This window comes from Euphorbia lathyris, chromosome 6, assembly GCF_963576675.1.
Source record: "Euphorbia lathyris chromosome 6, ddEupLath1.1, whole genome shotgun sequence".
In the NCBI taxonomy this organism is placed as follows: domain Eukaryota; kingdom Viridiplantae; phylum Streptophyta; class Magnoliopsida; order Malpighiales; family Euphorbiaceae; genus Euphorbia; species Euphorbia lathyris.
In genome coordinates, this window is record NC_088915.1 from 13,653,048 (window position 1) to 13,667,930 (window position 14,883).

Consider the following 14,883-nt stretch of genomic DNA (forward strand, 5'->3'; position numbering starts at 1 on the left):
CCACATATATTATAAGAGGTTCTACTATTTTAATTATTATGTGGGGTCACACTACACGTGTCCAATTGTGAATTAAGAGTCCTCCGAATGATATGGAAGACCGAATGCTTAATAGAAAAATTCAAATCTAAGAGACTTACTTACATACTAGTCCTTTTTATTAGCACGAGAGTCCTTCTATATGACCTCTATTACTTGATAATTTAATAAAGGGACAATTACAAAATTAGCCCTATTTTAAAACCCATTTACGTTTTTAACCTAGTTCTGTAGCTTTTTACAAATCTAGGCAGTTTCATTGTATTTGGACAAAACTACCCTTGTCTTCCTTATTCCCCCTTTGCCTGTCGTACCTGTCGTATTTTTTAAAATACGACAAACAACAGATTATATATTGTGTCGTACCTGTCGTATTTTTTAAAATACGACAAGCAACAGATTATATATTGTGTTGTACCTGTCGTATTTTCATGTACTAAATCTACTACCCATGTCGCACCTGTCGTATTTTAAACATCAATGTACTAAACTACATACTAGTTTTAACATCAATGTACTAAACTACATACTAGTTTTAACATCAATGTACCAAATAACATATTACATATCTGTACAACAAATGTACAACAATTTGTATTAAATCATGTTGTTGGAACGTAAATAGTATCACATTTTCTTATAAGAATTTTGTCATTGTTTTTTTTATACCTCTTTTATAAATAACCAAAGTTTCTTATAAATAATGTGCAAATAACTTTTATATATAACAATAAACTTGTACATATGTGAAGATCACAATTCTAACCAAAAGTTTGTCATTACAAAGCTAACATTTTACTATATAAGAAGCCTAAAAACCTAAACCTTGAATCTCATGACTTATTATGCCCATTCTTTGCAGGTTTTCTTCCATCCATTTGGTCCCTGCAACATAAAATACATAAGTTAATTGAATGATGATCTTCAAAGTATAAATATAGAAAATGAAAAAAGAAAATGAGTACAGGCATTGGATCACAATTCTTCATGGTGGATCACGTAAATGAGAATGACTTGAAGTGAAACCAAGACAGCAAGGAGTGAAACTGTTTACGAACATGGTTTTTCTTCACAAAATGATGGATGGACACTTACCAACAGCATCTAGCCCAAATAATTTGGGCATGAACTTCCTTATATGCTCTTTTGCAGCTTTATCAGATTTCAATATCTCACATGCAAATGAAACAGATATCTTTTTCTGCCCTTGCTACACCATCCATTTCCCAGCTACAAGACAAGAGACAGAATATGAGATGGGTAATTTTGCTAGCTCGAAGGCCAAAATAAAAAGCTGGGCTCTAGATTACAATTGCTAGTAGGCACATGATAAATTTTTCGCACATAATCACCAAGTGTAACAATTATCTCAGACTGAAAGTCTTAGCTGCATCTCCATCTTAACAAGAAATCGTTCATGTGAAATTGAAGTTAGATTAAAATAAAACCGAAGTAGGAAACAAATACAAAGTATACAAACTAATTATTGAGAACAAAATCCTATCAATATATTTCTGCTGATACATATCTGAAAGGAATTATTACAGCTGCAATTGAACATAAGAATTACCAAGGAAAACAGTTTGAGAATCGGCGAAAAGTAAGAAATGCTTACCCATGAACATATTCAATGTTCTAGAAGCGAGCAGCATCATAGCCTCTGCACTCAACTATAACGTCTTGTTCTTTCCTATTATGCAGTATATTCACAGAGGTAAAGGGCTATGACAGTAGTGTATGTAACACAAAAGAAAGCATACAATAGCATTCACCTGCATCTAACTCGGATTCATTAAATCCAATGCAACATAACTGTCAAAGCTTAAGTCATAGTGAGGAATTAAGAAGTGAACGTGAAAAATTGAATCCCAAGTAATGCCTTTTTTCTCCTTTTGTTCGGTTGTGATACCCTTTGATCATGCTGCAAATAAGACAAATAATCAGATAAATACAGAGAACATAATAGAAAATATACGTCAAATAACATAATCTATAGGCTGTCGTACCTGTCGTATTTTAAAAAAAATGCGACAGGCGACAGATTATATAGTCTGTCGTACTTGTCGTATTTTTTAAAATGCGACAGGAGACAGATTATATAGCCTGTCGTATTTTTTAAAATATGACCGTATAAAAAGAGCCACAAAGTATCGACAAACATATGTCAAATATCATTGATAAGAATTCCAAATGCAGACATAGTAATGTAATATACGAATTCCAAATATACTTGTTATGATGCATTATTAAGTAGACTGCAATCAGAAATTACTCATGCCAATATTTTACATGAAAATTTATCCAAAACTGTTATGTAATAAATCAACATATGCTTAAATAGTCATGCAACTGAAATATGCTCTAAATCTGCCTATTTATATCATCTTCATGGCTTCACTGAGTTCTCCAATATCGCAGAGGCAGGTTACTACTGTTTGTAAGCTGCGATAGCTTGGCTGAAATCCCTTTGAGATCATAGTGGAGAGATATTGTACACAACGAGACACATCTTTACTCTTTGAAAATCCATACACAAGAAAATTGTAAGAGACTTCTTCACTTCATTAAATTGTCTAGCTTTGCAATATCCTGCCATGTCCTTCTGCTTCAAATCAATCCCAATTTGTACCATATCCAAACAAGCTCTAGATGCCAGTGGGGTTCTTCTCATTCTCACCAACAGATCAATAAATACAGTATAACAAGACAACGATGGTATGAAACCTTGCTCCCTAATTCGATCGTACACTAGCACAGCTCTTTCTATATCACTTAGAAAAGATGTCATTGTTATCCAACGAAATTCCTTGTCTCTCCATTGCCAAAAGAAGTAACTGAACCTCTCTAAGCATTCCATACCGAATAAGCACTGATGCCATAACCTCACATGAGTGAAGAAGATGATTAAAACCCTTATTCTGAGCACTAGCCCAATTGAAAACCCCCCACAAGACTCGACCTTCTTACCATTAATTTCAATTTTTTGACATTCAGATTGAAAATCCAGCAGTATTTCAAGTACATCTTCAGGTTCCAACCTGGAAACCCTTCTAAATCTACGCGCCACATCAGGTATTATATCAGAAATGTCTAAAAGAAGTTCCTTGAAAGAAGTATCCTTAGCAAATTTCTGCCCTTGGCTTTCAAAGAAATTAGGGAATTTGGATAAAATAGATTGGGAAATAGCAATGCAGTTTATGGTACTGATTGGATCACTGGAAGAAGCAGTGCAAAAGAAGTGCGGCCTAATCGAGAAGTGAGAAAAGAGAGAACTAACCTGTCTGATATGGTACTTTCTGGGCTTAAGAAATGAGAGGAATCGAAGCATATCATCACCCAGAATGAAGGTTGTTGTCGTGACGGAGGTGGCTTTGCTGCTCATTCCACCATGTTGTAGAAATTGACCGATGGCTGACAAATTTGATATTGGTGGGCAGAATCATCAATTCAAAATCCAACCCTAAGATTGTGCCTATCATGAATCTTAAAAGTTGAAAAGAAATGAAAAATTTAAGATTGTTTACCTTTCGTTTGCTACGGGATTGCTTTTTACCCTTACCCATGGTGGAACGAGATTGTCGGAAAGAGGTTTGCCTTCTTCCTCCTCCGCCTCTCACCGTTTGCCTTCTTCCGCCTCTTCCTCTCACCGTTCGACTTCTTCCTTCTCTTCCTATCACCGCCGCTTCTCCTCCTGTTAGCTTCGCCGCCGTTCGCTTCCTATCCCTGTTCTCCTCGCCGTTCGCTTATGGTTCGCTCCCCCTCCTCCTCGATCGTTCGACTTCTTCCTTCTCTTCCTATCACCGCCGCTTCGCCGCCGTTCGCTTCCTATCCCTGTTCTTCTCGCCGCTCGCTTATGGTTCGCTCCCCCTCCTCCTCCATCGTTCGATATGTTTAGGGCGTATAACAGAGAATGGGAAAGATACGGGCAAATTTGTACAAATACACTAAAACTGCCTAGATTTGTAAAAGATTGAAGCACTAGGCTAAAAATGTAAATGGATTATATAATAGGACTAATTTTGTAATTATCCCATTTAATAAACGTTTGACCTTTTAATGAATTTGCTTCTTTTCTTTCAAGAAAAGAAAACGAATATTAGTGGGAAAAAGATAAAGTTATTTAGATAAATGTAAAAAAGAAAGTTATTTAATAAAGAAATGATAAATATTTTTAAACTAGTGGAATGGCAATTTTATCCCAGACTAATATTTTGACGTATTAATACTCCAAAATATTATAGCTTGTCATAAAAAATAATATAGGAAAAAAAAAGGAAAAAATGAATTTTCAAATTAGAACATGAACCGCTGCAAAACTATTCATGGGTCTGGGTACACGTCCGGCCGTCTAAGTCCACGGCCAAGTTTGGACAAGGAAAAAGGACTTTAGGATCGGCCCAACTCAGGCCGGGTAAAGCTCGTATATATATAGGAGGCTTAAGTTTTATAAAAGTAGGACGAGCTGACCTAGTCTAACCTTCCCTATTAATTATTAAAGTCATATATTTTTATGTTAAATATTTATTTTTAAGTAACACATTAAATTATTTTTGGTGAGAATTAAATATTATTTATTAAAACTATATTTAATTACAGTTCAGTTACTTACAAATCCTAATAGAAGATATTACTACAGCTACACGTTTAGAATTTAATTGCAGTCCAATTCAAATCCTAATAGAAGTGTATAATTTAATTTCTACAGCAACATGTTTAGAATTCCAAATAAATACTAATAGAAGCCTAAGGCCCTGTTCTTTTTGACTTAATTTCAGCATAAGTAAGTTCAGTTCAGTTCAGTTAAGTTAAGTTCAGTTAAGTTCAGTTCAACAACATTCAGTTCAGTTCAGTTCAGTTCAATTAATTATTTGGTGTAGTTAAGTTAAGTTAAGTTAAATTAAGTTCAGTAGTATTCAGTTCAGTTAAGTTAAGTTAAGTTAAGTTAAGTTAATTTAATTTAATTTAATTTAATTTCAGTCAAAAAGAACAGTGCCTAAGCCTAGCTGTTTAAGGATTCTCTATTCCCAAGTTGCAAAATACTATATATACAACAACTCCGATTCTCACTCTTTTCTATCCAACTCAATGGACTCTACTCCTATCCAGTTTCATGTAACTTCTGATATCTTGTTCGAGATTTTATCTCGTTCTTCATTCAAAACTCTAGCAACTTGTAGACTCCTTTCTAAAGACTGTAATCGTCTCGCTTATGAGTCCTTATTCTTAAACCTCCATTCTCAAAGAACCAACAATTTATCCGGTTTTTTCTTACAGACCATAAGATATGATCAAACTTATGTTTCTTTTTTCTCTGATGGAAATTCAAATCGTAACATCTCTCTCGATTTTTTACCCTCTCCTTCTGTAGAGATTATAGCTTCATCCTTACAAGGGATTTTGGTTTGTATTGAGAACGAGAGGATTCCTCGATACTATGTCTGCAAGCCTCTCACTAAAGAATGGCAATGTATTCCAAACCCCAAGACTAAATATTTCACTAAGTCCATAGCCACTAAGGTTTTAAAATCAAAGCCTTTACACTACAAGATAGTGAGATTATCGCAACCAACGCAACGTTACTTCGGAAAATACAACTGTCTTCGATGTGAGATTTTTGATTCAATGGTGGGTAAATGGAGGCAGATTAAGCAGGTAAAATTGCCATGTGATGAGCACTTTTTTAGTTGGATTTCAGCTATTTCTGTGTGTGGCAGATTTCACTGGCTGACATCCGCAAAAAAGGTTTTGGCATTTGACGTTGATGATGAAAAGTACGATGTGTTTTCACTTCCTTTCAGTGACGATTATAAACATGTTCAGTTGACAAAATATGAGGAGAAACTTGGTGCAATAGGCAGAGAAGGTAATTTTATGGAGGTGTGGATAATGGAGATTTATAAGAAAAAGGAATGGGGAAAAATGATGAGAGTTAGTGTCGAAGAATGCCAGAAGCAGACTTATTATCCAGTTAGTTTTTGTAATGCTAATGTTGATTTGGTTCCGAAATATTATAGCTTCTTTTGGTTAAAGTTTAACAATGGAAACAGTGTTCAGAAAGTGAGATTGGACAACCTTTCTAGGTATCAAAAAGTTTTTTCGTTTCAATCAGATTTCGAACTCTGTGATTTAAAGAATGACTAAGCAGAAGCAAGGCGGAGACTGAAGAGATGAGTATATGAATGATGTTCACAGTTATTCTAGTGATGCTAATTAGAATTGGTGGTATGTTTATCATCTTCAATTCTATTTTTGATATTACACCAAAAATTAGTTTACTGAATCTTTTAATTTATATTTTTATTGTTTTATCTATGATACTCTTGACCAATTATTTTTAGCATATCCAGTCCCTAAATTTTCAGTATTTTATGCATAAGGTTTTAATAAAATATGTAATAGATAATTGGAGATTAAGTTGTAACAAAAACACATTTTAAGGCTACTTGAATTTTCTCTGGTTTAGATAAAGCTTCTAATAAATTATTTTAGTTTCTAAATTTTTATTGTTCTTTTATGATAATAGGCTACATAAAAATAGTACGCGCTGACCCAGCCTAGCCCGTTCTATTAATATTAATTATTAAATTTAAATTTTTTATATTTCTTATTTATTTTTAAGTATAAATTAAATATTATTTATTAAATATAGATGGGTTCATTTAGATTGACTTGTGATTTAATTTTTAAGCTCGAACCTAACCCGTCTAAAATAATAGTTGTTGGACTAGGCCTGAGCTAAGAAATTTTTACAAAAACCCGTTGAGCCCTACTAAACACGATCAGGATCGGTCCTGGCCTTTTATGAGTCTTAGACGAAATAAGAGAAAATGGACTCTTAATAAAACAAAATGGGACAATGACCAAATTTAACCTCTGACTTTTCAAGCAAAGTAAATTTAGCCCTATGAAATTGTGCAAATTTAACTCTAATGTTAAGGAAAATCAATTTTAACCCTACACTATTGAAAATTTGAAAAGACTGGTTTGACTGTTATTTAACTCTAATATTTTCAAGGAAAATCAATTTAATATCATGTTACACCTCAATAAAAAATACTAACATTGTGTAATTAATTAATTTATATATTTTTAATTAATTATTTATCTAAAAATTTAAAGCCTAAAATATAAACTCTAAACACTAAAAGATAAACTCTAAAATCTAATTTATAAACACCAAATTCTAAAAAAAAAATGACATGATATTAAATATTGGCCCGATGCACAAATGACGTGGTGCACTAAGTTGCGATATAATTTCTCCATGATATATTTTTATTTCGGTTACAATATGATATGTTCAAGGGTCTGGGTATCTATCTGGCCCGTCTAGACCCGCATCCACTGTGCCGAGCTTGGACAATGAAAATGACTTCAGGATAAGGATGCAAATGGGGCAGAGCGGGGAATGCATTTCCCATCTCCATCCCCGACTAGTTGGGGATTGCCCGTCCCCATCCATACGAGTTAGACGGGGACAGATCTGTCCCCCACGCCCGTTTAAAAACACTTTTTCCCTATTCCACATCCCCGTCCCCTCGGGGAATCACTATTTATATTTTTTAAAAATCAGTATATATTCTTTCTCTTCTTGTTTCTAATTTTAGGTTTTGTTCGAATTAATGACAGAGATGTTATGCTTTTAGTTTAGTTTAGGTTAGAAAAAATATTCATTTAGTCATTCGCTAATATTTTATTTATCCCATTTAAGCTTTTATTTGAAAATAATTTTAATTGTAATGGGGAATACTTGAGGATCCGTCAGGGACTCTCCATTGGACGGGGATACCATTCCTCATCCCCGCTCCATCCCCGTCGCGGGGGATAAAATTATCTACATCCCCGTCCCATGGAAATTCTTATCGGTGATTCCCCATCCACATCAGGGCGGGTCACCAATGGGGACGGGGAATCCCGCCCCCGCTTGCATTGTTACTTCAAAACCACCTAACTCGTGCCCGATGAAGCCCGCCTATATCTAGTACAGGGTTGATTTAGATGAGATGATGTGCAAAAATACCCCTAACGTTTACAACCAGAAGCAATTTTACCCTAATGTCTAAAATGGTGCAATTTTACCCTAAAATTTTAACCCAAAAGAAGTTGGCAGCCAATAACAATTTTACTCCTGACATCAACAAGTTAGGTTAATTTGAGATATAATCGATTAAACTGTCTTCTCGGTCATGAATCTTGTCATCTTCACATGTACGTTATTTTATCACTCATTAGTAACAGATCACAAACGCATGACTAGTTGCGGAAAAAAAATTTAAAATATACTTTATTTTGTAGGAATTGGACAAAAAATATTCAAATATTTTCGTCAAATTTAAAAATATTAATCTACAATTCTATTATTAAATTGCAAAAAATATGAAATCTTTTTTTAGAAGCAACGGATATACAATTGATGCAAAATAAGGAACAAAATGTGTTATAATGATGCCTAAAATTGACCTATTTTGCCAACGTTAGAGGCAAAATTACTCTTTGACTGCAAAATATTAGGAATAAAATTGAATCATGATAAAATTGCTCCAAACTGTAAACGTTAGAAATATTTTTGCACGGTATCCTTTTTTAAATAAACTTATTTTGGATTCGCTTGTGATTTGATTTTTAAGCTCGAATACATTCCGTCTAAAATAATTGTGCTAGACTATGTCTGGGCGAAGCAACTTTCGCAAACGCCTGCTGAATCATATAAAAACACAGTTTAATCCGATTGATTAACAAATCTAATTATAGTTAAAGGATTCTTTCTACCCAAGTTTAGTACAGTAGAACATCTATACAAGAATACTCTATATTAGAATAACCTCCCAATTGTTATACAAAAGTTTGGTCCCAAGTGCTGAGAGTCTTTGTTATACCAACCTCTATATAGGAATAACCTCCCAATTGTTATACAAATAGTCCGGTCCCAAGTGTATTCCTATATAGAGGTTTTACTGTAATTAATTATTTGCGTAAAACGTATAAGTATTGACACTGCAATTATAGAAATCCAATATTATTATATCAAATTAATACAAGATAATATAATATAATACTAAATTAATCCTATAGTTTTATCAAAAAATCATTCTTTATTAATTTGAAAACAAAACAATATATCTATCTAAAAAAAAAAAGATAAGAGGCATTTACCCTTGAAATTATTGGTAAAGTTCAATAATTTTATCGGTATTATACAAAATAGTCCAGTTTTACGTGCTCTATGTTATAAACTTTATAGCGAAAATTAGGAACATATTTCTCTTTTGTAAAATTGAGTTAGGATAGCTACCATGAGAATAAAACTGAACTATTTTTTATGATAGGGATAAAATTGAACTTTCTCAATAACTTTAAAGGTAAAATTGATCTTATCCCACTGATGCCCTACAATAAAACATTTTGATAATAAAAGATTTTACTATTTGCTTGGCGCATCAAGTCATTCGTGTGCCAAATGAATAATTTAATGTCATGTTACACCATATTAACATTGTGTAACTAATTAATTAATTTATATATTTTTAGTTAATTATTTATCTAAAAATTTAACCCTAAAATATAAACTCTAAAACCTAATTTAATAAATACCAAATTCTAAAATATATGATATGATATAAATTATTGGTCTATTGCATGGATAACATGATGTACGGAGTCGCATAGTATAATTTCTCTATGATAATTTGTTTGTTTATTCCGGTTTGCAGTGAGACTTATTCACGGGTCCGGATACCCATCCGGCCCGTCTAGGCAAGCGTCTAATAGACCGAGTAGAAACGGACCCCCAAAAGCCCGTATATATCTAGGGCAGACTTGGATATTGTAAAAATAGTACGAACTTACCCAGCCTAATAAAAACGGTCCAACCCGACCCACGAACAAATTTAATTACAGCCTAGTTACTTAATAGGCTAAAATAAAAGTAATATAAGTAAACATTTTCGAATCCTAATAGAAGTCCTTTAAAAAAAAATAATCCTAATAGAAGTCGGACATGACAAACCTAACTCTAGTGTAGTGTTTTCAGCAATGTTAATTTTATTTAAAAACGCAAATTTTACAGCAATAGAAATCCAAGTTCTTTAAGAAATCTTTATCCCCAAGTTTGTACAGTTAAGCCTAATAGAAGTCGGACATGACAAACCTAACTCCGATCCTAACTCTAGTGTAGTTGTTTTAGGATTCTTTGTTCCCAAGTTTCAAAATACTATATATACTACAACTACGACCCTATTCCGAAAACCACTACTCAATCAACTGTTTTCTACCCTGTTCAATGGATTCTACTCCTACCCAAGTTCAAGTTACTTCTGATATGTTGTTGGAGATTTTATCTCGTTCAACATTCGACACTCTAGCAACTTGCAGACTCCTTTCTAAAGACTGCAATCGTCTTACTCATGATTCTTCGTTCTTAAATCTCCATTCTCGAAGAACCAACGATTTATCCGGTTTTTTCTTACAAACCATGACATGTAATCAAACTTTTGCTTCTTTTTTCTCTGATGGAAATCCAAATCATAACATCTCTCTCGATTTTTTACCCTCTTCTTCTTCTGTAACGATCAACGCTTCGTGTGTACAAGGGATTTTGGTTTGTATTGAGGATAAGAGGAATCCTCGATACTATGTCTGTAAGCCTACCACTAAAGAATGGCAATGTATTCCAAAACCCAAGACTAAATATTTCACTGAGTCCATAGCAATTAAGGTTTTAAAATCAAAGCCTTTGCACTACAAGATAGTGAGATTATCGCAACCAAGGCAACATATCTTCGGAAAATACAACTGTCTTCAATGTGAGATTTTTGATTCAATGGTCGGTAAATGGAGGCAGATTGAGCAAGTAAAATTGCCACGTGACGAGCACTTTTATAATTGGATTCCAGTTATTTCTGTCTGCGGGAAATTTTACTGCCTAACATCTGCAAATAAAGTTTTCACATTTGACATTGATGATGAAAAGTACGATCTGTTTTCACTTCCTTTCAGTAACGATTATAAACATGTTCAGCTGACAGAATATGAGGGGAAGCTTGGTGTAATAGGCAAAGATGGTAATTTCATGGAGGTGTGGGTAATGGATATTTATAAGAAAAAGAATGGAGGAAAAGGGTGAGAGTTAGTGTCCAAGAAGGGCAGGAGCAGACTTGTTATCCAGAATATTATAGCTTCTTGTGGTTCAAGTTTAACAACGGAAATGGTGTTCAAAAAGTGAGATTGGATAACCTCTCTATGCATGAAGCAGTTTTTCCGTTTAGATCGGATTTCGAGCTCTGTGGTTTGAAGAATGAGTTTTCCAATAAGAAGTCGATGAGGAAAATGAGAAGAGATCGGCAGTACCCTTATTATAGTGTTAGTTCTACATTAGTTATCCTGCTTGTGTTGTTTTTCTTTACTCTGGTCTGTTTTGTTTTAGATTTCTAGATTTTATTTTCTGTGGGCTTTTGTTCTCTTCAATTTTACTGTAATTTCGGAAAAAGGAAAACATTTTTTAGCATGTTTGCAGATTTTAAAGGTTCCTAAATCTTAATATTAGAAGTTTGTTTATCATTTTTAAATCTAATTTTGATATTACTGCATCTTTTAATTTGTATTTCAGCACTCTAATTTAAATCTTAATAAGACCCTGTTGAACTTCTACTATCATGTATAAGGCTTCTCATGAATTATTTGTCTCTGAATTTTTATTGTTTTATCTATGATGCTATTGATCAATTGTTTTTAGCATATTCATTCCCTAAATTTTCACTATTTTATGCATAAGGTCTTAATAAACTATGTCACAGTTTGATAATGTCTTTAAGATATGGAATGAGTGGCATAGGTCCTGATCGTAGCTCCTATACATGGTCTCTTCTTAAATTGAAACTTGGATCCAGATATGAAAAAAAATAAAAGATTTATGCCTAAACCAAAGATAGATGGGATGATTAAGACATGGTTATCCAATAAGCAATTAGCTGGCTCTCACATGATAGAATCAATTGGATTGCAACCAATTAGGCAAGTACACAAAACTGACTCTAAGAGAATTAGGCAAGTACACAAACTGATTAAGAAAAGTTTGAACTTCCATTAATTGCAGGAAAACAAAATAACAAGTGCTGAAAAGATACCTTAAGCATCAACTGCAGTACGCAGAAATTGAAGAGCTTGGACCAGTGACTGCATAACAAGAGGCTGGAAATTTTGAATGTTTCAACCAGTGCTAACCTGAAATTCAAACAGAGTTTCGGTAGAACCACAAACAGAAAATCATATGTATTTAACACAGACCAATCAATTCCATTCCACAAAGAAACTCCCTCAATTTTATAAATTTTATTGAAATATAAATATTAACAACGATTGGTGATTGAAATCAAAGAATTAACATCTATTCTATACTTAACAATAGAATAGATGTTAATTCTTTGTCCAAATATGCACAAGTAATTATAGGTATGAGCTAAATCTCATCAAATCAAAGTTTAGGATAATTCAAAATTCTCCCAAGTGTAAACAAATGTCTAACTCACCCTAAAAGGTACCTCAAAGGGTGAGGATTGTCTCACATATATAAGGAGCCATATAGCTTCCTCATTTAGCAATGTGGGATGTTTAACACGCCCCCCTCACGCCCAATTCATTTGGTGCGTGACGCTAATATTAGCGGGAGCCTCAACATTGAACCATGGCTCTGATACCATGTGAACAAAGGCCTAACTCACCCCAAAAGGTACCTCAAAGGATAAATAAATATATTGCTTCCATTCTCAATATTTAAACACATGGCGGGATGGGCCTGTGTTGTGCACGCTGCAAGCCCAATTGGCATTTGCGTGTGGGGGTATGTCGGAGATTAATATAAGATATATGATTGGGCCTTAACTACGAGCTCGAGCTTTTAGTTCAATCGGTTCCATGACACCAAGTAAAGGAACCAAAAAAAACTGTTTTGACATTAATCCACAAATAAGAAGTCTTTGATAATTTGAATTAAGGATATGGACATTATGTTCTTCTCATAATCGTTATATAGATAAACTTTTACCCAATCATACCATTTCTGAAGCCACTGTGAAGGTCTTATTTACAAATTCCACTTCCATAAGTCAATAAACCATGAGAAACAAACAGGTGATCTAAATGACTGAACAAGGTCCTAATTGATAGGGAGTAGAAAAGAGGGAAAAAGGAAATTGAGCATTCCTTCTCATCCTACTACCTATGAAACCAAATTTGGTTGAATTATACTAAAGCAAAGGAATGTTGCATCTACAAAGCTAAGTTCAATAACCAGAAAAAGCAGTAATCACTTCACTTGTGGGCAAGAAAGCATATATCAGGTTGCAGATATTGAATTCGTAACTTGCCTCCTCACTGAATGCTTGGTTTAATAACATCAACTATTTGATGAACTTTTAATTGTTCAATTCAATCACAATCATTCTACTTTCATTTTTTTTCAATTTGATCACCATCGCTTCTGTAATTTTAAGTTTCACTTAGAGAACATGCTATGTTTGTCAAAATCTTTATGAAGATTTGGGAATATGGTTTCAGTTCAGTTTAGATAAACTAAGCCTTAGCTGCAAAATCAAGTTGCTGATTGTAGTTTAGAAACTTTAGCAAGTGACAGCAAACACACCTATCTCTTTGAGATCTTCAAGAGTAAGTAACGCCAAAGCTTCCTCATCTACTTGAAGAAAACCTCACAGAGTCCTTCAAATTGCAGTCCGTTCTATCTTCACTACTAATTTTAGAACTCCAAACATGGCTAAAAACAACATTGCCCGCATTTGTGTTGCGGCTTCGCCTCTTCGTGACTCTACATTTCCTGGTTATGGTGCCGAAATTCAATATGACATATATTCACTCTTAGGAAATTGAAATTGATTTAGGAGTAGTAGTTATGATCCACAAACAATTCAAACTGAATCAAAAAGAACAAACAAATAAAAGAAGAAGATAACTTACACGAGTGCTATCCAGATCTAGCAACGAGCCATTGGCGAAATTGTAGAAAAAATCAAGGAAAATGCAGTGATGTAACCGGCATAGAGTGAGCTCTAATCAGATTTAAGCATCTCCCTGCCTTCACCTCCCAAATAATTCTCTATCCAACAGCAATAATGAGCTGAGAGCTGGAGCATCCTAGCAGAATAATCCAAAAATCCCAAACCACAGCTGGGAAAAGGAGAGGAAAAAGATGGTGAAGATGAAGATGGATTTGGTAAAGCAAAAAGTACACTGGATCATTCCCGCCCTTTACATTTGGCTATATATATATATTGGGTAAATTACACCCATAGCCATTGCACTTTACCCATTTTACATTTATGGCAACTAAACATTAATTCTTAACAACTATATGATCATTGAACTTTACACCTTTTAAGCCACTTAACTTTAACTAACCCTTCAAAATGACCATCAACAACCTCAAACTGAAAATATTCAAGAATTAAGATTGTTCAAAACGACATTTATCATGAAATTATATTTTTTTTTTCAAAAGCACATTTTTGGAGCATTTTCTCTCTAAAAATCCACTATCTCTTTTAACAAAAAATCCACTTCAAAATGAAAATTTTCAAGAATTAAAGTTTCTTCAAATATCATTACTCTTCAAATTTTTTATTTTGATACCGTCAACGATTGTGTTTGAGGAGTTGAATGACCACCGGTGTTAAAATGTATAAAATTCAGTAGTTATATATAAGTGGCTACAATGTTAAAATAGGTAAAGTCCAGTGGCCATGGGTGTAATTTACCTTATATATAAGTGTATTCTTCTTTCTGTAAATAATTAAATTTGCAATTTATTTTTAATATAAAACTAAGAGGAACCTCTCA

General features: G+C 33.7%; 1 long non-coding RNA gene across 3 annotated transcripts; it reads right to left on the reverse strand.

Moving 5' to 3' along the window:
• Positions 1-722: 722 nt before the first annotated feature.
• On the reverse strand, positions 723-14,240 carry LOC136232120 (uncharacterized). Of its 3 annotated transcripts, XR_010690314.1 has the most exons (8): positions 14,005-14,240; positions 13,676-13,864; positions 12,162-12,258; positions 3,564-3,909; positions 3,317-3,450; positions 1,655-1,960; positions 1,135-1,269; positions 723-924 (listed from the first exon to the last, which is right to left on the reverse strand). It is a non-coding gene; the product is annotated as an uncharacterized lncRNA (long non-coding RNA). The 3 variants fall into 3 exon arrangements; XR_010690315.1 differs by lacking the exons at positions 12,162-12,258; positions 13,676-13,864; positions 14,005-14,240 and having other exon boundaries at positions 1,655-1,729; positions 1,812-1,960; positions 3,564-4,192; XR_010690313.1 differs by lacking the exons at positions 12,162-12,258; positions 13,676-13,864; positions 14,005-14,240 and having other exon boundaries at positions 3,564-4,202.
• Positions 14,241-14,883: the final 643 nt, after the last annotated feature.